This window comes from Artemia franciscana, chromosome 3 (assembly GCF_032884065.1).
Source record: "Artemia franciscana chromosome 3, ASM3288406v1, whole genome shotgun sequence".
Taxonomy (NCBI): domain Eukaryota; kingdom Metazoa; phylum Arthropoda; class Branchiopoda; order Anostraca; family Artemiidae; genus Artemia; species Artemia franciscana.
In genome coordinates, this window is record NC_088865.1 from 14,534,806 (window position 1) to 14,557,878 (window position 23,073).

General features: G+C 33.3%; 1 long non-coding RNA gene across 1 annotated transcript; it reads right to left on the reverse strand.

Annotated features, from left to right (window-relative positions):
* Positions 1–2,343: 2,343 nt before the first annotated feature.
* Positions 2,344–17,600, reverse strand: LOC136024924 (uncharacterized). The gene is made up of 3 exons (XR_010616978.1): positions 17,550–17,600; positions 5,093–5,251; positions 2,344–2,886 (listed from the first exon to the last, which is right to left on the reverse strand). It is a non-coding gene; the product is annotated as an uncharacterized LOC136024924 (long non-coding RNA).
* Positions 17,601–23,073: the final 5,473 nt, after the last annotated feature.

The following is a 23,073-nucleotide window of genomic DNA, read 5'->3' on the forward strand; positions in this document are numbered from 1 at the left end:
TACTTAACGAAATGACTGTTTCAAAATTTTGATGAGACGATTTTGGAGAAAAAAGGGGCGTGGGAGGGGGCCTAGCTGTCCTCAAATCGTCATGGCTTCTTAAAAAGGGCATTATAATCTTCCATCCGAAGAAGCCCTCTCGTGGTATCCTTGGACAATTGAGTCGATGCGATCAGCCCTGGCGAAAAAAAAAGAAAAACGAATAAACACGCGTCTATGATCTTTCTTCTGGCAAAAAACATAAAATTACACATTTTTCTAGGTAGGAGCTTGAAACCTCTAAAGTAGAGTTCTCTGACACACTGAATCTGACGGAGTAATTTTCATTGAAATTCCTTTAATTTTTGGGGTGTTTCTCTCCTTTTTCGAAATCAGGCAAATTTTCTCTGGCTCGTAACCTTTGATGGGTAACAATAAACTTAATGAATCTTATTTATTTGGGATCCATAACAAGCCAATTCTTTTGATAAATCTACTGGCATTAAAATTCTGTTTTTTAGAGTTTCGGTTGCTATTAAGCCTCGTCACTAAAACGAACCCGGTCAAAGTTCGTTACCACGAACTGTTTGATAGTATTTACTATTGAGAAAGGTTGGCATGTTTGACCTTCGGTGTCCACAAGGCTAAAGAGCATTCAGGTGAACCTTTCAGAGAATATTAAGGGGAATGTTGAACTAAATCGAAACACCTCATGTTCACTAGCGTTGTCAGAAGGAGTCGTAGGAGATTCTTCAGGTACTTGAAAGAAGTTGATCGTTAGTTTCTCTGTAATAGATAGCCCACTCTACATTGGCAAAACATAGACATCAAGCAATTGGTACTACAGGCAAGAATATATGCAAAGACACTGTCGGCAAAAGAGAGAAAAACGACCTTCAATGAAAAACAGGGCTTTTTACTTTTTGATATTATGGGCTACATATTAAAGAGTGTTCGAAGTTTTGATTAAATAGTGAGCTTTAGTGCCTAGGAACTTCTAAATGGGATTATTTGAAAGACTTTCTTTGTTGTAGTTTTATATAGAATTTAGCAAGCTTTGAAGTAAACATATATGCATACACAGCCGTATCCAGGAAGAGGTTAGAACCCTCCCTCAAAATTTGTGTCTGATCCGTAAAAAAGGGAGGTACGTGCATAGAGTTTGGGGTATAAAGGATACTGTCTGCATGGCTCGTACCCCTCCCCCAAGGCCATATCCATGGGCACTGTTTTGACTTGAATTACTCTGAGTTAAAGAGTTGGAGCTTCATCGGGTTGATGTTGCCGATAGTAAGCTAATCGCAAGATGACACCCACCCTTCTTGTGCGTGGTCTACCTCTGACATGTTTAAAGCCTTATGTAGTTGGGTTGAAGATGAATCAAACGGGTGTTTGATTTGACCTGCAAAGTAGATGGCCCGACAGCGAGCAATGCTCAAGCTGCTTCGAAAAGGATGGCAATTTAAAAGACCGGAGTATCTCTATGCTCTGTCAAACAATCAACAGCGTTCAATTTTTGAAATTGTTCTGCCTAGAGAGCGTCTCCCTTGACAAAGCTATGCCATGAAAGTTGTTATATTCTGCTTTGCTTCCTTTTCTTTTGTAGACTGGCACAAGTAGTCTTCCAGTCTGATGGGATTACTTCAGAGCGCTACACAATATTGAACAGCATCTGCAGCCACATGATCATGGATGGACGGTCATTTTTTAGGATTTTTTGTGTCAGGCCGCATATTCCTGGCACTTCGCTGTTCTTCAGTTTTCGGGCTGCAGTTCTTCTGTCGTGAATTCAGTCCCATTGGGGAAGGTGTAGCATTGGGCGCAGAAGCAGTAAGTTCGCTGTCAATTTGGTCGGGTGGCTCTTAATTTAGTGGCTTCTCAAAGTGATCTATTCTTTACCCGATGGTCAATATATTTGAAAGAATGAATTATTTTAGTCATTTTATGATTATTATTACTTCGCCATTAGTAAGCATATAGATACAGTAAACCCTGGCATTGGGGTTTTTGGACAAGCAAGATCCCCTTTCCTACTTTTATAAGGTTCACTCTATATATAAAAAAGTCCTAGCTACATTTTTTAAGTTTAGCATTAATCCGCAAATATGTAATGGCGGGCCCAAAATAGGTCTGTCGAAACTGTTTTTGAAACATAACCACAATATCACTTTTCCTTCATGGCATCCCCTTCTTAAAAGGGGATGCTTAAAGTTGAAAGTATACAATAGTTGTTCGTGTATAGTAAGTGCTCTTCATAAATTGTTTTGATAAACATAGTTATGTATTTATTTTAATTTTCTCTATCTTAAACTCCGTCCCTATGAACTATCCCTAGCTCTAAGAACAACAAGCAGTTTGCAAGAATACAAAGAAACAATATTTTATTGATTAAATTTATATTAAAATATAAAATAAAAAATGTTGTTGTATGTTGAGTCAGGAAGAGGTTCTTTGGCAGGAGCAGAGGCCACATAATTGCACAGCTTCAATGAGCAGTAAATTCGTTAGGTGAAGGATGAGCAAAAAATTGAAGCAAAATTGATTAAAAAAAATTTTAGGGTTCTATTTTTTTAGTAAAATATAAAAAGGGGAGCAAAAAAAAATATACGCGAATTTTACTGAGATTCTATTTAACTTGAGGTTTAGAACCCTTGTTTTTTTTTTATTTAAACTTAAAAATTATAAGAAACCAGTTCTGCTGCACTGTCTTTTTATGTAAAAATAAGCGTCTATACACAAAAAGACGAATGCAACAGAGAACAGGCTAATACAGATTTTAGGGCTAGTATGGCTAAGCAACTGAAGGAATTTTCGTATGAACTTCAGATCATCCTGGTCATCGGTCATCATGAGATAAAAAATGTCACCGGAATCTTCACATATTTCCTTCAATACTCCAAGTGTTCTCTACGAAAAAAAAATTCGACTTGATCAACTGAAATAAAAAATCTAAAGAAAAACTGAACGAAAAAAGGAGAAGAAAAAAGAACAATAGTCGCACAGTTGCGTTCTGGATTTAACAGGCTTCATTTCTAAGAGAAATCTCGTTTAGTGTGGACTCCTTCTACACTCAAAGATTTTGTTGCATCACCCGTGCCAAAATTGGTCAATAGTTTCACATCACGGCTATAAAAGATATCGTAGTTTGAAAGCCGAGGGTGCATCCAGGATTTTAGTTGGGGGGGGAGGGAGGGGAGTTAAAATAAAAAACTTAAAATAACGCTCAAAATTGTTTATATGCATTTTTTCAAAGAAATTAAATAAAACATAGCCCATTAATGAGCTAATTTGCAAATAGAAAAAAAAAAATAGAAGTATCTTATTACATTATTTTTTCTTTGGAAAGCATCTTTATGCACTGTCAAAGCAATTTTATTCAAAATGACATCGAAAGATAGCCAAACCCAATCATACATGAAAACAACAAGTATTGAGGGAATAACCTAAATCCAAAGGCTTACAAGAATTAACCCAGCCAATGGGTCAGAAAATGCCTATTTTTAAATAGAAGCACTTCTAAAACTTATAGCACCCCCCCCCTCTCCCTAAAACTAAATTTAGGTAATTTATCCATTGGTCTAACCTGCCCTTTTTGATGTAAATGAAACTTTCGACTGTTTTTAAGAAAATTCTGAACCACCAAATGAACCTTTCTTAATTTTAAAAGTATCCTTGAAAAACCTATGAGATGTAACCTCTTAGTCTGAGCATGTTGATACATCCAATAGACACAATTAATCAGTTTTTTTTCCAAAAATTCTAAACTTTTTTCAAGTACAGGAGATGACAGCAATATAGAAATTCAAGTCATAAAAAAATCTGCCAGTTACCAGAAGTAGAAAATAACACAGATATTTGGTGTCTTTTAGTCAACTACCTGAACAAGGGTAGCTGTTTGTGCAGGCCTGAAATGTCATCGTGAATGGGCCTTACCTTTCCTATGCAAACAGCAATCATTTTTGTTTGATCAAATATTATATAAGAGTGTAAAAGATCAAAATTATACCTTCCATGACTTTTGAATCAAAAATTTCTAGTCTTTTTTAAACTTCAGGGAGGAACCTTTTGCTGTATATATTTTCTTAAATAACAGAAGTGGATGCAGTTTTTTAGAATAAAACGAAATTAGCATACAGAAGAAGAGGTATAATATTTCAAGCAAGACACTGGAACACAAAAAAAAATGTCTTTTTTCACTAATAATAATTAAAGTCGAAATATTTGAGCTTCACGACCAAAGGTCTTACCAGTGGGAATAAAAAAAATTAAATTATACAAAACGTGCAAAGAAAAAGAAAAAAAAAAATTAAAACATGATTAGTTATAAAATTGTCATTGAGTAATTATATTAGTATGTTCTTTTGCTAAATTCAAAAATAATATAGATAATAGTTGGGGTTCGTCCATCCATAGGCAATAGGTAATTAATTCCTTAGACCACAGTGCCTTTCCCTTAACAAATAAAATGACACAAAAATATAGAAAAAAGGGGTGTAATATTTCAAGTATTGCAAGAAAAAATAACTAAGTCTTCTTTTCACTAATAATATTAAAAGTCTAAATATTTTAAGTTTCTTAAGCAAGAATGCTGCCAAAACTCGGATATCTTTTGCCAATAATAAGCAATGACTTACACATGGCATTGGAATAAATGGCAGGAAGCTACCAATTTTATAGAAAAAGATTGAACAATTTTTTTTTCATTAAATTCTTCGTTTTATGTTTCGTTTTGCCTGATACGCTTTCCTATGTTTGATATTTATTTACTTTTCAACAGGTAAATACAGGTTTGGCCATTTTTGAGCTTGTTAATGCCTTTTCCAAACAAATTTGTAGTAAGAATTTAAAAAAATCTGACTTCTATAGAAAGACTTTGCAAAATGCTCTCACTATTTGACTTTAGTCTAAAGGAGGGTTGACATTTTCAAAGGTTCAAAAATCGAGGAATATATTGTTAATATATAAAGTTAACAGCAAATCAACTGCTTTAAATCTACATTCTAAAAAGAAATGAAAATAAAAAAAATAAAAAAAAAAAAAAGAAACTCCAGTTGACTGCAGTTCATTTACAGCAATATAATTTGTATGAGATTCTTTGAAATATAAATAATACCTGGATTGTTATAAGTTCCATTGTTTCTGACACTCTTCATCTTCATGTCAGTCCAATAATACAGTTCAATGAAATCTCTAGAATATTTTTCAATTGATAATCTGAAACAAACAGCTTGCACAGAATACTCATCCATCTTCAATTCCATTAGGGTATTACCTTGGGAAAAATTAAAACAAAATAAAATATAAAACGGGTATTTTTTGTCACTGATAATATTAAAAGTCCAAATATCTCAGCTTCATCTCTGAAAGCCTTTGCCAACAGAAAAAAAAGGAAAAGAACAAATAAACTAACCTAAAATAAACAAAACATGCAAAATGGGAAAAGTAACACAAACACTATACAAAAAAAAAACAATAAGAAAACAAAAGAAAAATTCACGTTTCAAAGAATTGTAGTAGGACAACTCAACTTTTTATACATCACACCAAACCAGGGTGTCGGTCTGATAATATGAAACTGTAACACTACTGTGTTTCATAAACTAAATGACTTTTGAGAATCTTTGGTTTGATTATGAAATCTGATTGAAAAGATAATGAAATTTGTATGTCCCCTGTGTCAGTAAGGTTTTCAATCAAGGCGAGTAAAACCACTGGGTACTCCCGAAGCTGCCAAACTGCTCAAATAATAGTCAATTTGAGCTGATTTTTAGCATTTCCCAAGTAGGTATTCTAGAACGTTTTAGTGACAGCCCTTTTATGAACTTTCAAAAGAAAGTTCTGCTCTGCTTAATAAAATAAGAAAATCTCCATCTCCAGCACAAAACAGGAGAGGTCAAATAGTTTTCCAAGATTTCTGGGAAAGTATATGTTAGTTTTTAGTTTGCTGTTATTATTTTGGATGTCTAATCCAGCCTCTACAAGTTTTGGCAAGACCCTCCAATACTTTTTTTGATATTATTTAAAAACAAATTATAAATTCCAGTTTTTGAGGCTTCAAGTCTTAGGCCTTAAATAATCTAGCCACAACTAAAAAGTTTATAACGGATGACATAGGGTGATCCTTTAAGGTGATATTCGCTTATAAGAGTCAGTCCCTTAGTAACCCCCTAAAAAAGGTTTAAATTTGTCTGAGGCTGGTTTTGTGGAATATTGCTATTTGAAGTATCTGATATTTTGACCTGTCCTTTAATTCAACCATCATAAATAGGATTCAGTATATATTCCTCTTGATTTCTATGTATACTAATAAAAATTAATAAATCTTTAGGTGTTTAAATTGTCAACTGAATATAATTAATCATGGTTGCATCAGAAGTTGCAACCTAGTAAAGAGCAAACCTATGGCCCATATTAGCCAAAATTTAAAAATAGAATTTTCAAAGAAACTGTCAAGTGACAAATTTTCTAGGGCAACACTGTTTTGAAAGCAGTAATTTCCATTCAGATTCAAGTAAACATAGTTACAAGAATTTTTTTTCAAGAATATCGAAAAAGAACCACAAACACCTTCAAATGACATACAATTAAAACAAAAAGTAAACCATTGAAGCTGCCATTGTTGAAAACTTTTGACTGGATGTTTACAGTCAAAACTTAAAACATGAAGGAAAATCACGTTTTTGAGTGGAATGAGAGTAGGAAATGGGACTCCAGGACATTGTTTGCAGTAATAATGACTTGCAGGTTATTACAGGATAGAAAATAATATGCTTTAGCAACCACCACATTACAAACAATTATCCTTTTTTCATCACAATACTTTTTGAAAATTATTGGGACTGATTAAAAAGTAGGAGATCAATAAATGAAATGGGAAGATTATTAGATGGGTCACCAGGATTATTAGATGGAGCCAGATTGCTAATGCATTTACAGCAGTTTTTGTAGTTGATGCTCTGTTTACCTACAACAACACTGTTAACAAACGTAATAATAAAAAAAGTAAACAGATCCACAGAAATTACAAGGAACTTGATCTTAAGACACATAAATCTCATGCAGATAAGAAACATCATTTGACCAGTTTTACTATCATAAATATCCTATTAACAATTTGCATATCTCCTTCCAAAAGTTATGTGCATTAAAGCAGCTTCATTTTTAAGAATGAAGCAGCAAAGTTACTATATGAGTTCTTTCATAGAAATTCATTTTCAGCTTATTGTTTCCCTGCAAACAATGATGATCTGGTGTTCCACTCCTATAGTTGATCTGCCTTTAAATCTGGGCTGCCAGTTTACAAGGTTGCCTTTCTCAACAAATATGGGTGTGGGGCATATATATAACTAGCTTACCCATTGCTCCAATCTCAAAAGAAAGGGACTAAGCTTAGACACGGGACCTTGAAGTTAGAACAAAGTGTCTAAACCACACAAAGACTTAATCTTGGACATATCAAACAGTTTGTGCTAGCAAAGGAATAATTTGGCTCAATAGGAACCAAAACTCTAAAAATGGAATTTTAATATCAATAGATATATCAAAAGAATCAGTGTAGTATGCTGATTCCAAATATGTAAGATTCATTAAGTTTAATGTTATCCATCAAAAGTTACAAGCCTGAGAAATTTGCCTGATTTTTGAAATTAGGGGGAGACATCCCCTTCATGTCACACCACCAGTAAGATGTTCCACAGGAGGCTCATCCCCACCTTATCTTGCTGGACGTGCAATTTAAGGTAAACTTCAAGGAATCCTAATGAAAATCACTCCATCAGGTTCAGCAAACTAGAGAACCCTAATGTAAAAGTTTCAAGCTCCTATATACAAAAGTATGGACTTTTGCTATTTTTACCAGAAGACAGATCATGGATGCATGTTTATTTCTTTTTTTCCAGGGGTGATTGTATTGAAATAATGGTCCCAGAAGATCTGTAGATGGTGCATTTGAAGGAAAATAATGGCCTTTTAAGTGAAAAATATTGAAGGGTAACTGGCGCCCCCTCCCATAACCATTGTTCCCAAAGTTATCTGATCAGAATTTTGGGATAGCAATTTCCTTCAGATTAGTTAAAAGATCAAATACCTATGTCTTTAGGGGTAAAAAGACCCCCCACAGTCTGTGGTGAGAGACTTGTAAGTTGTAAAATTTGTCCATTGTTTATGCATAGTATAGTTATACAATAACTATTGCATATTTATTGGGAAGCATAGACATTTTTGGGGGGAGGGGGTATTTTGTGTATGGGGTTGATCTTCATAGGGAGAATTTTCCTCGGGAAGAAAAATTTCCAAGGGGGGTGGTGAATGTCTTAGGGGAAACTTTACTCTGGGAGGATTTGAGAGAATTCATATGCAAAATTCTCTTAATTGTCTTACATTCTCTATACTTAATTGTCTTTACATTCTCTATGCCAACTCAATTTTGCATGTTGGGATATTCTAGGGGAATATTCCACCAAAGGGGGCATTTACAGAGTGATCAAGAAACCAATTAGAGATTAGACTTTTTCAAATGAAAGTATTCAAAGGGGAATTTTCCAGGCTGAATTGTCTGCAAGAAATTTTATAGGGAGAGGGATTTCCAGCAAGGAGGGAATTTGACAGGGTGTGTACTTTATGTTGGATGAAATTTCCATGGAGTGATTTTCTGTGTGTGTGGGGGGTATATTTCATTAAAGGCGAGCCAGATTTTCCTGCATTATTTGAAAAACAATCATAAATGAAATAATAACTTTTTTTTATTAAAAGTAAGGAGGAAAATTAAAACTCAGTACAAACAGAAACCATCCTGTATATGAAGGGTTGTCCCTCCTAAATACCTTGCTCTTTATGCTAAAGTTTGACCGTTTGTCCCAATTATTTAAGAGTGGCTACTGAAATGCAGGGACTGTTTAATTAGAATAGAAAGCTTTTAACTGCTAACAGTTTTTCCACACAGAGTAAGGGGTTGAGGAGAGGGCAACCTTTCATATACAGAATAATTTCTATTAATTTTGTGTTTTAATATTACTCCTTACTTTCAGTTAAAAAAAAATTGTTTTTTTTTTTCATTTGATCAGAGAATGAAATATTTGGATGTGCACAAATATTTGTGCACATGCCAAAAATATTTGTATTTTTAAGGAGATTGGATAGTACCTTTTTATATAAGCTTACATAGTATTTTTTTCGATTTGTCAAAGTGTGGTGTTCCCTCAGATACAAATTGAAATTAATAAAACACTTTTTTAATAAAAATAAGTTTTTACTTAACAAAAGTTAAAAAACTTTTCCTCTGATACTAATTGAAATTACAATTTGTTCCTCATTATTTAAAGAATGATATTACTTTTTTCATATTTACAGTAAAAATTTGAAAAAAAAACATTCTTAGAGACTCCTTCTACATATGGAGTAAGACCAATACTGTTGGAAATACCCAATGATAAGTAAAAAATCTGTGTTCTACTGTTGTACATAAAAACTATTAACAACAGTTTTGTTTTGCATGGTTTTTGATATATAGATGTATCAGCTAGCATGTATTAGAGTGATACAATTTTATCTGTGCATATAGGGTTTAGTGAGAGGTGTCAGATTTACCACAAACTATGGGGTAAGTTTGATCTCCTTGAGAAGTGTCAACCTATTTTGTGCAGAAATTAATGTAAGAAGCAAAAATAAATTCAAATAACTTTCAGAGCAAAGAACTACCACAAATCCCAATCAAAAAGTAAGTTAAACTAAAAACAAACATATATTACAATAAAGGGGGAGATGGAGTGGAGGTGAACACCAAAATATTTTCCTGGAGATCATTAAGGCTCTGGATGTATTCCTGAAAGTTTCATTCACCTAACAACTACTTCCAAAGATACAAAAAACACATAAATTGCAATACTACCTTTCAGTAATGTCAACAACAGAAGAATTTACAGCTTCAAGACTAGGAGATGCTGCAGAATCCATGGCAACTATTCTGGGATAGAGCATATACTACATATTCAGGCTACTTCTTATTCTAAACCCTGAGCCAGCACTGCTGATAGTTTGAAATAAACCTGTGGCAGTTTTTTGCTGAAAATTGTACCACAAAAAATTGGATATCTACCATACAGCTAATATGAAAAAATTCTTATATATACACTTCCTAATTTTACCCATCTAGTCAGCAAAAATATATATATATATATATATATATATATATATATATATATATATATATATAAAAGGAAGACTGTTTTCCTAAATTAGTGATTAATATAGACCAGCACTTGAATGAGCCCTTAACCCTACTCATCCACACAATCACATGGTCAAACAGCATAGCCATACACAACCAACCATAAAGAATAATCCATGGACAGGCAGTTAAAACGTCAATAAGTATAAGATATATATATATATATATATATATATATATATATATATATATATATATATATACATATGATTGGTAGGATGTTTTCTCTATACATAAACTGCTAGTAAAGTTTATGCATAGAGATAACATCCTATCAATCATTATATGTATAGGCCTACATATATATATATATATATATATATATATATATATATATATATATATATATATATATATATATATAATGTTTGATAAAATTCTAGTTAATTGACTTCTTGCTATTTCAGAAAGGCTTTAGGTTAGGAAAATGAAACTTTCAGGGATGGATCTACAGGCTAAAGTATATCCCAGGAAGGTATTTTAAAGTACCCAACTCCACTCCTTCTCCCTCTAGAGTGCCCTGAAATTTGCCAATATGACAGGTCTATACCAATTGAAATTTTGAAAAAACAACATTTACCTTAATTTTCAGTTACTAGTTGCTTTTTCTCTTCCTTTAGTTCTGAAAATACAATTCCTGTCATTTGAGTAAAATTTTGAGCCATATCAGTGTCTTTTTTTCCAAATTTAGGAAATGTATTTGCATATCTTTAAAACCTTATAAAATGGAATTGAGCAAAGTTATGAAGCTGAAAAAATTTTTGTTATACTTCAATTAAGCAGATCTATTTTGCAAGGTTTCACTTTTATAACACATATTTTTAAAGGTCATCAAAGGTCAGGGCCCTCAGGAGAGAGGAGTGGAGGTAGTTACTTCAAAATACCTTCCCGGGACAATCTTTAGTTTGTAGATTCATCCCTGAAAGTTTCATTTTCCTAACCTAAACCCTTTCTGAGATAGCAAGAAGTCAATTAACTAGAATTTTACCAAATTTTGTAGCTGACTATATGGGTAAAATTAGGAAGTGTATATATGGAAATCTTCAAATTTACCAACCAGTTAGCAATTAGATCTTATTTTTATATAAATTCTAGCCTGAATTAGCCAACTAGTAAGCTAATAGACCTAATAGAATTATACAGGCTATGTACTATTAAATTAACTAACTGGTATGCTATTGGTAGCCCAGGTATACATAAACTTTAGTTTAAAATAGTCAACTAATCAGCTATGAATAAAGTTTGTAACACACATGTGGAATTAGCTAATTAGTTGGCTATTGAGATCCCAGGTATATATAACCTTAAGTTGAAAATAGCCAACTAGTCAGGTATCAATAACATCTAACACACAATAGAGGCTATAATTACCTAACTAGTTTGCTATTAAAGTCTCAGTAATATACACATTTTGAGATTAGCCAACCAGTTGGCTATTAAATATCACCTATGTATAAACATTAGCCAACTAATCAGGAAATAGAAGATATGTCTATATATAGTAAATATATTTATATATACTATAATAGTATAATAAGAGATATTTCATAGAACTAGCTAACTAGATGGCTTTTATTAGGCTATCCTATCTATGAATAGACTTTAGCCAGCTATCAGTAAAATTTCTATTGCACTTAAGGATTATTTAACTAGTAGGCTATTGAGATGTCACTTATAAACACCTTTCGGCTGGGACTAGCAAAATAATCAGCTGTCAATACAGTGTGTGTCCAAAAGCTTATTTCACAAAGAATGCTGCATCCAGATGCAGGGTTAATCCTGAATACTCAGTCCGAAAGCTGTTTTCGTCATTTTTCTTTGAAGCTCAAATCCCTACTCAACAGCAACTCAGTAGTGGGGAAGAAACAGAAATTCCACTCTGAAATTTTCACCAGTTGTTTGCAACAATGACAGCTTTGTCTGGATAAAAGCACATAAAGTTCTGTTTGGAAAAACTGACCCAGTTGAGGGTTACTAGATTACATTTGCTCATGTTTTTTCTGGTTAATAAAAAATAACCATTCTAGATGCTTTATTCAGAAAGAACTTTCAAATAGCTTTTATTTGGTATTTTACTTTTGTTTCTAGACGCAATTAAATAAAAACCCTTTGTCTGGATAAAAGCACATAAAGTTCTGTTTGGAAAAACTGACCCAGTTGAGGGTTGATTACAGTTGATTACATTTGCTCATGTTTTTCTGGTTAATAAAAAATGTTTTTCTGGTTAATAAAAATAACAATTTCTAGATGCTTCATTCAGAAAGAACTTTCAAATAGCTTTTATTTGGTATTTTACTTTTGTTTCTAGATGCAATTAAATAAAAAAAAACTAGTTTTTTTTTTAACTGAAAGCAATGAGCAACATTAAAGCTTAAAACGAACAGAAATTGCTTCGTATATGAAAGGGGTTGCTCCCTCATCAATGCCCCACTCTTTGCGCTAAATTTTTTACTGTTTTAAGAAGTAGAGTTGAGATCTTCTGCGATTTAACATGGAAAGACTAATAGCGCCAAACACAGCGTAGTGGCTGGCAAAAGCATTAAAAGTGTCTCTAAATACGTAGAAAATTTCAAACAGAACTGGCTAATTGATATAATAGTGATTTAGGCCTAGTCTAATATATATATATATATATATATATATATATATATATATATATATATATATATATATATATATATATGTAGCTAAGCGTATTTTACTTATTATCAATTCTGGTACCCTTTTATTGAAATCCTTTGAAATTCAATTTAGTCAGGTCTTGGGGGATGGTGACAGGGATGGTGAACTGTATGAGAGTCAGGAAGGTGTACTACGTGTAACAAGGTCGTAAGAAAGACGCATTTCCACTATCAAGAATGGCTCAGGAGCGACTAAGGCCCAGCGGCCACGGGGCAAATGTTTTGAGACTAGAATTGCTAACTGATTGCGCATGCAACTGTATTGCGCATGCAACTAGATTGACAAGAATATACTCTATTGGAAAACAGTACAAACTAGAAATGTGATGTCAAAGGTATGCAGCATACGATTTTAAAGATTGGTGACAACACCAAAAAGTTTCATCAGGTTTACCATTTCTTGTTCATAGGCAGTAGTTGAAAAGACAGCCAACAGCCATAACAAACAATTACTGTCATTTTCCCAGCCTTAAGATCATAACTGGTCACCAGCACCAAGGAGCAAACCAATTATAATTTTACGATGTGCTTTCCTCTCCTGTTAGAAAAAAAATCTTTTCGAAACTTTTAAATGTAATAATGTGAAACGTGTGCAATCTAATATATAATATTATTTTCAAAGCTACTAATTTATTCGTTTTTTGACGATTTTGAAAAATAACGTTGCGTTCTATTGCCAGTTTCATGTAAATGATTAATTTTTAGACCAAGCACATATGCTTAATTTGGTTGTATATTAATTTTGATATGATACTGATCAGATTTTTTGCTTCTGATATTCGTTACACCTACAGATTTTCTACAACTATTGTTTAAGAAATTCTACGCAATTTTATTTTACTGTAACCTCAACCATGGAAACATAATTTGGTGAACAAGTCAGAAGAGATGAGGGAGGAAGAAACTTCAGACTAATAACAAGCTATAAAAATGAAGAAGCCAAACTTATGTGCAACTTGCATAACTTGAACCCCTTGCACAGGGAGCTGCAGAAGGGACAAGGCGTTGTCAACCAGAGGCAAAGTTATTTAATCTTTGGATTATATTCAGTAAAATGGCACTCAAATTTTGATTGGCTGCATATGGGTCACCAAGGTGTAGGAGGATGGTTCTCCTCTGATCACTTTTAAAAAAGGTATTGGAAATTGTGATTTCCAATTGAACAAGCCCCTCCAAATTTTACAAAACTTTCTTCCCATCTTACATTGGGCAACATCCATAGTTTACGGCCCTTACTTTGACAGCTAAGAGTTGTCAAACCCAGAGGCCTAATTAGTTGGCCTTTTGACTATTTTGAACAAAATGATGAATTCAAAATTTAGACTGGATGTGTTAGGGGAAGAACAGTTTGGGTGGTGGCTTGCTGCTTGCCAATCATTTGACTCGTATAAAGAGCACTAGAACTTTTACTTTGTAACTAAAACTTTAAAAAAGTTCAACCTCAATTCCACCCTATGATGGAAGGATGGTAAGTCTATACATCAACTAGGGAAATAATATTTTATACAATTCTGAAAAAGACTTATGCCACTTTTAACTCTCACTCAGACTATCTGTCGCAGCTTTTTCTTCTATTAGCCATGGCTCTTAACTTTTCATTCACAGTCCACCAGCTTGATTTTTAATTCAAGTCACCATCTTGACTTGAAATTAAAATAAGTTGGGTTAGGTTATGCTACAATAGCTACATAAGCCCCCTTTGAAGTTTATACAACCACCCCTTTGATATGGAGTGCCTCTGGCTGGCTTTAGTACAACTTGTCACTTGAACAGCTGGGTTAAAACTTGCAATTTTCCTTCTAATGAACACATCTAATTATACAGAGCAAATATTTTAGGAGGGGGGATTTTCTGCAAGGAAACACCTACACCCATTTTGGTAAATGTTAAGTTTCATTAAAAGTACTCTGAACTGGAAACTATGCTGCAGAGCAGCAGTTTCCAGTTTAGAGCATACTATGCAACCTATCATTACAATCAGATTGACCCTTAATGGCTGAAAACAAATTAAAGGCAAGGCTCAGTTTCCTCCATTAAATTTAACAGTACTGAAATTTTCACATGGAGTGTGTAAACTTCTATTTAGTCCAAAAGGCCGCCATCTCAGCGTTTATTGTAGTGTCAAGGCTCTAAACTGTGAACTATGCTGCAAAACAGTATAGGACTCAGCTCACTCTTCAACAAAGAGTGATAAAACTTGAAAAAAAAACAACCTCAAATGACGTTTATTAAATATATAGAATACAGAGCTTGCCCCACTGCCCCCCAGGGCTCTTGGAGTAATAAACTTTTTTTTCTATGGGTAATGATACCTGTAGGGAAGCCCACTTTATGCATTTTTAGTCTTGTTGAAGGGGGATTTTAGAAATTTAAAAATGGATACAGTTCTCTAATAATGACAAAAAACAATTTGTGATCATCAGAATCTTTCTATATGCAGTAATATGTACTATGGAGCACTTAGAAAGAAAATAAACATTTAATCCCATTTTAGATGACTCTAGCAAAGACATAGCCAATTTATGCTATGCAAGCAGTAAATATGAAGTTTTAACATTTGGATATAAAAGAACTCAAAAGTCTCTTGTGGACCCTCAAAAATGATACCTCTCTTATTTTTGGCTAGCCTATATAAAAAGTTTATCAACAGCAATTCTCACTATTTGATTCAGGGAAATTGTAATGACCATATTTTAACTTCAGCTATTAATTAGCTGATTGGTTGACTCAATTTAAGGGTAAATGTATGACAGTTTTTCAAAATTTACAAATGGTTTATTCAATTCAATCATGATGAATCATCCATAAAAGGCAAAAATGGATTTCTAAGTAAAACAGTTATTATGTTCAGAAAAAGCACAAACTCATCATTTAGTATGTTTATCTTACTTAAAGGTCAGTAATGCAGTATCTTCTACCTTTACCTCCAGTTCTTCATGTTGTCAGTTGACATAACTTTACAAAAAATCTAATTATAATCAAATAGTGTGCTTTTAACTATTATTTAGGACCTTTTCTAAAAATTAGAGTCCATAAAGAGCTTAAAATTAGAATTTTTGAACATGATGATTATATAGGACAAGAGTGTAAAAACACAACAAATGGTATGATTTTCATCTAATTCATAGCTTATTAGTGGACAGATCTTGAAGTGGGTTGGGACAGTTACCCTGCGTACATCTTATGAGAAAATCAAATTTTAGTATGGATAGTACTTAATCACCTTATTTTTACTCTTATTGTTTCCTTTCTTTTTTGTTACTAATAGGGCACAGAATATGGTAGCTGTCTAGTGCCTTCTTTAAAAAGTAATTTTTATGATTAATATTTTCCTATTTGCAGCAAACAAAGTCTTAAGAAACTAGCCTACTTACTGCTTTAACCAAAAGAGGTTAGATTAGGAAAATAAAAAATTTAATAATGAATGAAAGGCCATAAGCATACACCAGAAAAATATTGCAGAGCTACAATGTTACAAAATGGAATTATAATCAAATAGTAAGTTTTTAGTTGATATTTAGGGCCTTTTCTATGACCAAAGTAAGACAAGTTAAGGGTCCATAATGGGCTTATAAACTAAAAATTTTCAAATGAAATGACTATATTGAGAAAGAGCATATAAAACACCCTATGTTATGATTTTCACCTAATTTGGAGCTCAATAATGGACACAGCCTAAATCTAAATTTAATCAACCTACACTTAACAGAAACCACATTTTATCAGATGTAATCTAGCACTTGTTAGCTCTTTTTATTGTTTTTCCTTTCACTTTTGATGCTATTAGGGCACAAAATATAATTATTATTTTAGACCCTCTTTAAAAGTAATATTAGGGTTAAATTTTTCCTAATTTTGCAAAAAAATCTGAATAACGTGGCCTTATAAGTGAATGCATGGCCAAAAGAATACACCAGGAAGATATTGCCAAGCTACTAGGCTATGTTAAACCACTTCTGATTTCCATGTCTTAGAATTTTGCCTATTTGACAAGTCGGGAGCCTAGGCTACCTATTGGAACTACAACAAAACAACACTATAGGCCAACTTTAATTTCAGTTCCCTTCTCTGGTAGGCTAGGCCAATAGGATTTCAATATACAATTTCTCCAATTTGAGTGAAATTAAGCCATAGCATTGAATTTTTCTTTTAATTAAACTAGGAAATGTTTAACATCTTTAAAACTTCATAGCCTAATCTGGGAATGATTAAAGTGGTAAAGATAAAAATTCTTTAATGTAGGCTACTTCATTCAAGCAGTTCTATTTTAAAAGGTTTCACTTTTATAACACAAAGATTTTAGTGAAAGGTCAATGCCTTATACATTGAATAGGTAGGCTATTCCAAAGCACCCATCCAGGACATAAGACGACTTTTAAACTGTATATCCATCACTGAAAGTTGTATTTTCCTAGCTTATCCACTTTCCAAGATTACATCTAATAGGCTAAACCTAGCTCATCTAAAATTTTATGAAAAAAAATTGTCCAAAAAACGATCATTTCAGTAAGAAATAGCATAAAAAAACATATAGTGGATAATTTATTTGATACATAGGAATCTACCAAATCCTGAACCAGACATAATGTTTCAACCTCGAATTTCATCCATTGAAGTGAAAAGTTACTCTACAAATGAAAGAACAAATAAAATTATTCTCTTACAACTTGCAACAACGAGCTCCTTAGATCAATTGAAGAATGGCGTCGGGAAACTGATTTTGAAAAAGAAGAAAAGATTTATTTGGAAAATGAAAACCCTGAGCGTGTCCAAAAGCTTATCAAACAGTTCGTGGTAACGAACTATAGTAAGGAGCGACCCGGCTCAATAGTAACCTAAACTCTAAAAAATTGAATTTGATATCAATAGCTACATCAAAATAATCGCATTTTAATGCTGATTTTAAATATACAAGTTTCATCAAGTTTAGTCTTACCCATCAAGAGTGACGAGCCTGAGAAAATTTGCCTTATTTAGGAAAATAGGGGGAAACACCCTCTAAAAGTCATAGGATCTTAACGAAAATGACACCATCAGATTCAGCGTATCAAAGAACCCTACTGTAGAAGTTTCAAGCTCCTATCTACAAAAATGTGGAATTTTGTATTTTTTGCCAGAAGACAAATCACGGGTGCGTGTTTATTTGGTTTTTTTTTTTTTTGTTTTTTTTTTCTTTTCCCCAGGGGTCATCGTGTCGACCAAGTGGTCCTAGAATGTCACAAGAGGGCTCAATATAACGGAAATGAAACGTTCTAGTGCCCTTTTTAAGTGACCAAAAAAACTGGAGGGCATCTAGGCCCCCTCCCACGCTCATTGTTTTCCCAAACTCAACGGATCAAAATTTTGAGATAGCCATTTTGTCCAACATAGTCGAAAACCATAATAACTATGTCTTTGGGGATGACTTACTCCCCCACAATCCCTGGGGGAGGGGCTGCAAGTTACAAACTTTGACCAGTGTTTACATATAGTAATGGTTATTGGGAAGTGTACAGACGTTTTCAGGGGGATTTTATTCAGGGGGCTGAGGAGAGGGGGCTATGTTGGAGGATCTTTTCTTGGAGGATTCTGTCATGGGGGAAAAAAATTCAATGACAAGGGCGCAGGATTCTCTAGCATTACTATAAGAAAACAATGAAAAATAAACATGAAAACGTTTTTTCAAATGAAAGGAAGAAGTAGCATTGAAACTTAAAACGAACAGAGATTATTACGCATATGAGGGGTTCTAAAAATACTTTAGCATAAAGAGCGAGGTATTTAGGAGGAGATAAATACCTTGCTCTTTATGCAAAAGTATTTTTAGTAATTTCAACTATTTATTCTACGGCCTTTCTGATTCAGGGGTCATTCTTAAAGAATTGGGACAAAACTTACGATTTAGTGTAAAGAGCGAGGTATTAACGAGGGTACAAACCCCCTTGTATACATAATAAAAATATAAGGTTATAAAAGTTTGTTACGTAAGTTAATTCTTAAGTTACGTATATTTTTTACTAATAAAAACGTTCGTTAAAAATTAAAAGTTCTAGTTGCCTTTTTAAGTAACCAAAAAATTCAAGGGCAACTAAGCCTCCTTCTCCATCCTTTATTTCTCAAAATCGTCTGATCAAAACTAAAAGAAAGCCATTTAGCCGAAAAGAGAATTAATATACAAATTTCATTTTCAATAATTTAAGTGCGGAGAGCCAAAACCAAACATGCATTAATTCAAAAACGTTCAGAAATTAAATAAAAAAAAAACTAATTTTTTAAGCTGAAAGTAAGGAGCCACATTAAAACTTAAAACGAACAGAAATTACTCCGTATATGAAATGAGTTGTCCCCTCCGCAACCCCTCGCTCTTTACGCTAAAGTTTGACTCTTTGAAACAATTCTACTTTTTAAAACAATTAAAAGCTTTAGCGTAAAGAGCGAGGGGTTGCGGAGGGAACAACTCATTTCATATACGGAGTAATTTTTGTTCGTTTTAAGATTTAATGTCGCTCCTTACTTTCAGCTAAAAAAATTAGTTTTTTTTTATTTAATTCCACAAAGAATGCTGCATCCGGATGCAGGGTTAATTCTGAATACTCAGTCCGAAAGCTGTTTTCCTCGAGCGTGTCCAAAAGCTCAAGTATGCAGAATTAATTTCGCATCAGTCTGGAATTCTTCGAAGAATTCTCAGTCCGGACTAGAATTTCATCTGTAATTATCGCAGGGTTATGACGTCAAAAAACCCTACGAAATTGCAACTTTCATCTGAGGGTTTTCAGAAGAAACTAAAGAAAGATAGTGGCCATCCATGACCGTGTCCGAAAGCTTATTTCACAAAGAATGCTGCATCCAGATGCAGGGTTAATTCTGAATATTCAGTCCGAAAGCTGTTTTCGTCATTTGTTCTTTGAAGCTCAAATCTCTACTCAACAGCAACTCAGTAGTAGGAGAAGAAACAGAAATCAACCATCAGATTAAAAACAGCTTCTATGTAGCTCCTAATCACTTTGCTACTACTGCAAATTAAAGTACTGGACATGCGTTTGCTCTGTCTGATAGAGAAGCAATTTTTCTCTTACAGATAATGCATGCACAATTGTCAAGATTTTGTATAGTTTAAGTCAGACACTGGGTATATCTAGCATTTACCATAGTCTTTGGTAGGCCTCTGCCTAACAATAAGTAAGGCCCAAGACTTTCTTATGATGTCAATCAAGATTGAAGGTCATCACTAGATTCAAGGATCAAATTTTCTCTGGCCCTTTAAATCTAGTGGTCATGCAAATTGGGTGATCATTAGATTTGTAACATAGTGCATATCCACTTATGCACTAAATATACCTCTAGAGAAATTAAAATGTAAATGTCTCCATAACCATCTAGACCATATCTAGTAGGCTAATAGAACTGAGATTGTCCATTGCCAAGCTGCTGCTAAGAATCAGAAACACAAAGAATTCAGAATAAAAAGCTGTTGTTTTTATAGGCATTGATTATTTAGACCAATAAGATCTGTCAAGTATTTCACCACCTTTTAGTTGAATTCTTATGTTTTGCATTTGCTTTGCTAAAAAGTTGTCTTAAAAAGTGCCAAGTTTAGAGAGTTATGTTAATATTTTTCTTGCTGATCAGAACAATTGTCTTTACAATTCTTTCTGTTAAAAGCATTCCAAAGAGTTTAAAAGTGCACCATGGGCATATTGCAGTCTCAAATGAGCTTATGGAAAACAAATAGGAAATATAATTTTTCTTATTTTGCATTATTTCAAGACTGGAATATCACAAAACTAAGCTTTCATATTGCTTATTGTATCTTAAGTAAATACAATTCCTGATGGAGTTTTGTTGATACCTGTCTTAAATTTACTTTGTCTAAATAAAATGCATATTGTTTATGGGCAGCAACTATGGCTTGAGTTTTTTTCAATATTTTCTTTTTTCAAACAATTGTTGTTCTGTGGTCACATTTGTGTTCTTTCCTAAGTGGCTGGCTCTCTAGCTTGAGAATCCTTGTCCAAAGGGCACAGGTTTAATTCCTGGCATTACCAGTTTATTTGGTTTTGGACAGGGATCATTGATGTGACTCTATCAGCTTGTCTAGAATTGGCCCAACTTTAAAAGGTTACCTAAAGAAATGTGGAGCAGTAAGCAGGAAGGGTATGCAAAATCATAGGAAGGCTCGCCTCTGGCTTCCTATTGTACTTCCTGGCTAAAGGAACACATGGTTTTTTACTGGCCTACTGACTTGGCCTTATAAGCTTTCTTTTAAAATTATTAAACATAAGTACAAATCAATTTAAAGATTAAAAAACAATCATTTAGAATTCAAACAAGACCAATAAATAAATAAAAGTATCCCTTTATAGCAATTTAATGAATTGTCACAAATGTAGGTCACTCTTAAGATTGAAATGAACAAAGCTTCAATTATGAATCTGTTTTTTTTTAAACAAACTGAAGGGGCAAACCTTCAAGCTTTGGCAAATTCAATCTTACTTTTGGGCTCTTTTCAATGGGAACTTTCTTTGGATTTTTTTTTTTACCAACTAAAAACAGTGGGGAAAGCATCAGGCATAAGAGGCTTGACAACATTTAGAAAAAGCTACATGCAACCTGATCTAAATAAGGATGCTATTGTAGAGTATCAAAGAGAAGTCTACAGGTATATCCCAAATACAGTAAAGGCATATTACATAGAACAAGAACAGGTTCATAGAATACCATTGAAGTGGTAAAGAAACAAGAAAATTGCAAAACTTGATATTATAAGATTAACAAGAAACTATGAAAATTGCAAGTACTTCCAACCTCCTTCCAACAGGACAAATAAGGGGATTCACACCCCAAAGCTCTGACTATTTTCAATCACACCTTTAGGAGCCAAAAAAAAATTATACATTTTTTCACATATGTCAAATATGACAGTTGACTCAGGAGTTCTGGGTCAGGGATTCAACACTCTGTGGTGCCACAAATGGAAGGACCTTTGCTGTCATAAGCATTGTTAATCCTAGCACACACCCACACTCAAATATAACATTCTGTAAAATCACAAACATCTTAAACAGCAAAAATAAAAGACTTTTTTTATTTTTGATAAATATTATTTGAAAAAGGACACTACAAGGCAAATATCAGGTTCATCAGCATGCTAAATTTGATGTGTCAATGATAAGATTTGTTAAATCTATTCTGGGATCAAATGTGTTAGCTATAGATAACACAGACATTGCAATATCTATTTGTCCATCCATCTGTTTGATTGAGATTCTGAGACTATGACCCTAAGTCAAAAAGGCTAAGGCTTTTAAAGTTTTTTTCACTGACCTTAGGTCAAATAGGGAAAGAGAAGGGGGTTCTATAAACAAAAAGTAGAATTTTTTGTTGATTTGCTGAAGTTTGTGAAAGGAGTATCAAATTTAAATGAAAGATGGAATAAATGTACATAGCAAAATATCACCAAATTGGATCCTACTAGAATTTATCAGTTTTGTTTAGTATAATTTCAATCATAGGCAAGGTGCTGTCTCTGATATTTGACCAAGTTTAAAAAAAATCCTTTAAACCAAAAAGCTTAAAAATAAATTTGTGTCTGATACACAATATAGTTAAAGATATGTAGTTAAAGGAAAAGCTATCATATTTTTGATCCCTGGGAAATTAGTTTAAAGCCCTATCTTGATTAGAATAGGTAGCTCACATCAGGTTACTCAAACATAATTCTAAAGGAGCTAGACCATGGTTAAAATGCTAATACTGCACTGATACTTAGTTAACTATACTGCTATTTCAGCTTAATTGCATTGTGATGTTGACAATGGGTTTGCAGCTTTAATGTGATGATTACTTGAAGACAGGATTATCACCCTATTTAGGGCAGATCAATTTAAATTGAAAGAAAATCACTTGGTAAAATTCTAGTTGATTGACTTCTTGCTATCTCAAAAAGGGGTTATGTTAGGAAAATGAAACTTCCAGGGATGCATCTACAGGCTAAAGTATGTCCTGGGAAGGTATTTTGAAGTGCCTGCCTCTATTCCTTCTCTCTCTAGAGGGCCCTGACCTTTGATGACCTTCAAAATATGTGTTATAAAAGTGAAATACTGCAAAATAGATCTTCTTCTTGAATGAAGTACAACAAAATTGTTTTCAGCTTCACAACTTTACTCAATCCAAATTATAAGGTTTTAAAGATATGCCAATACATTTCCT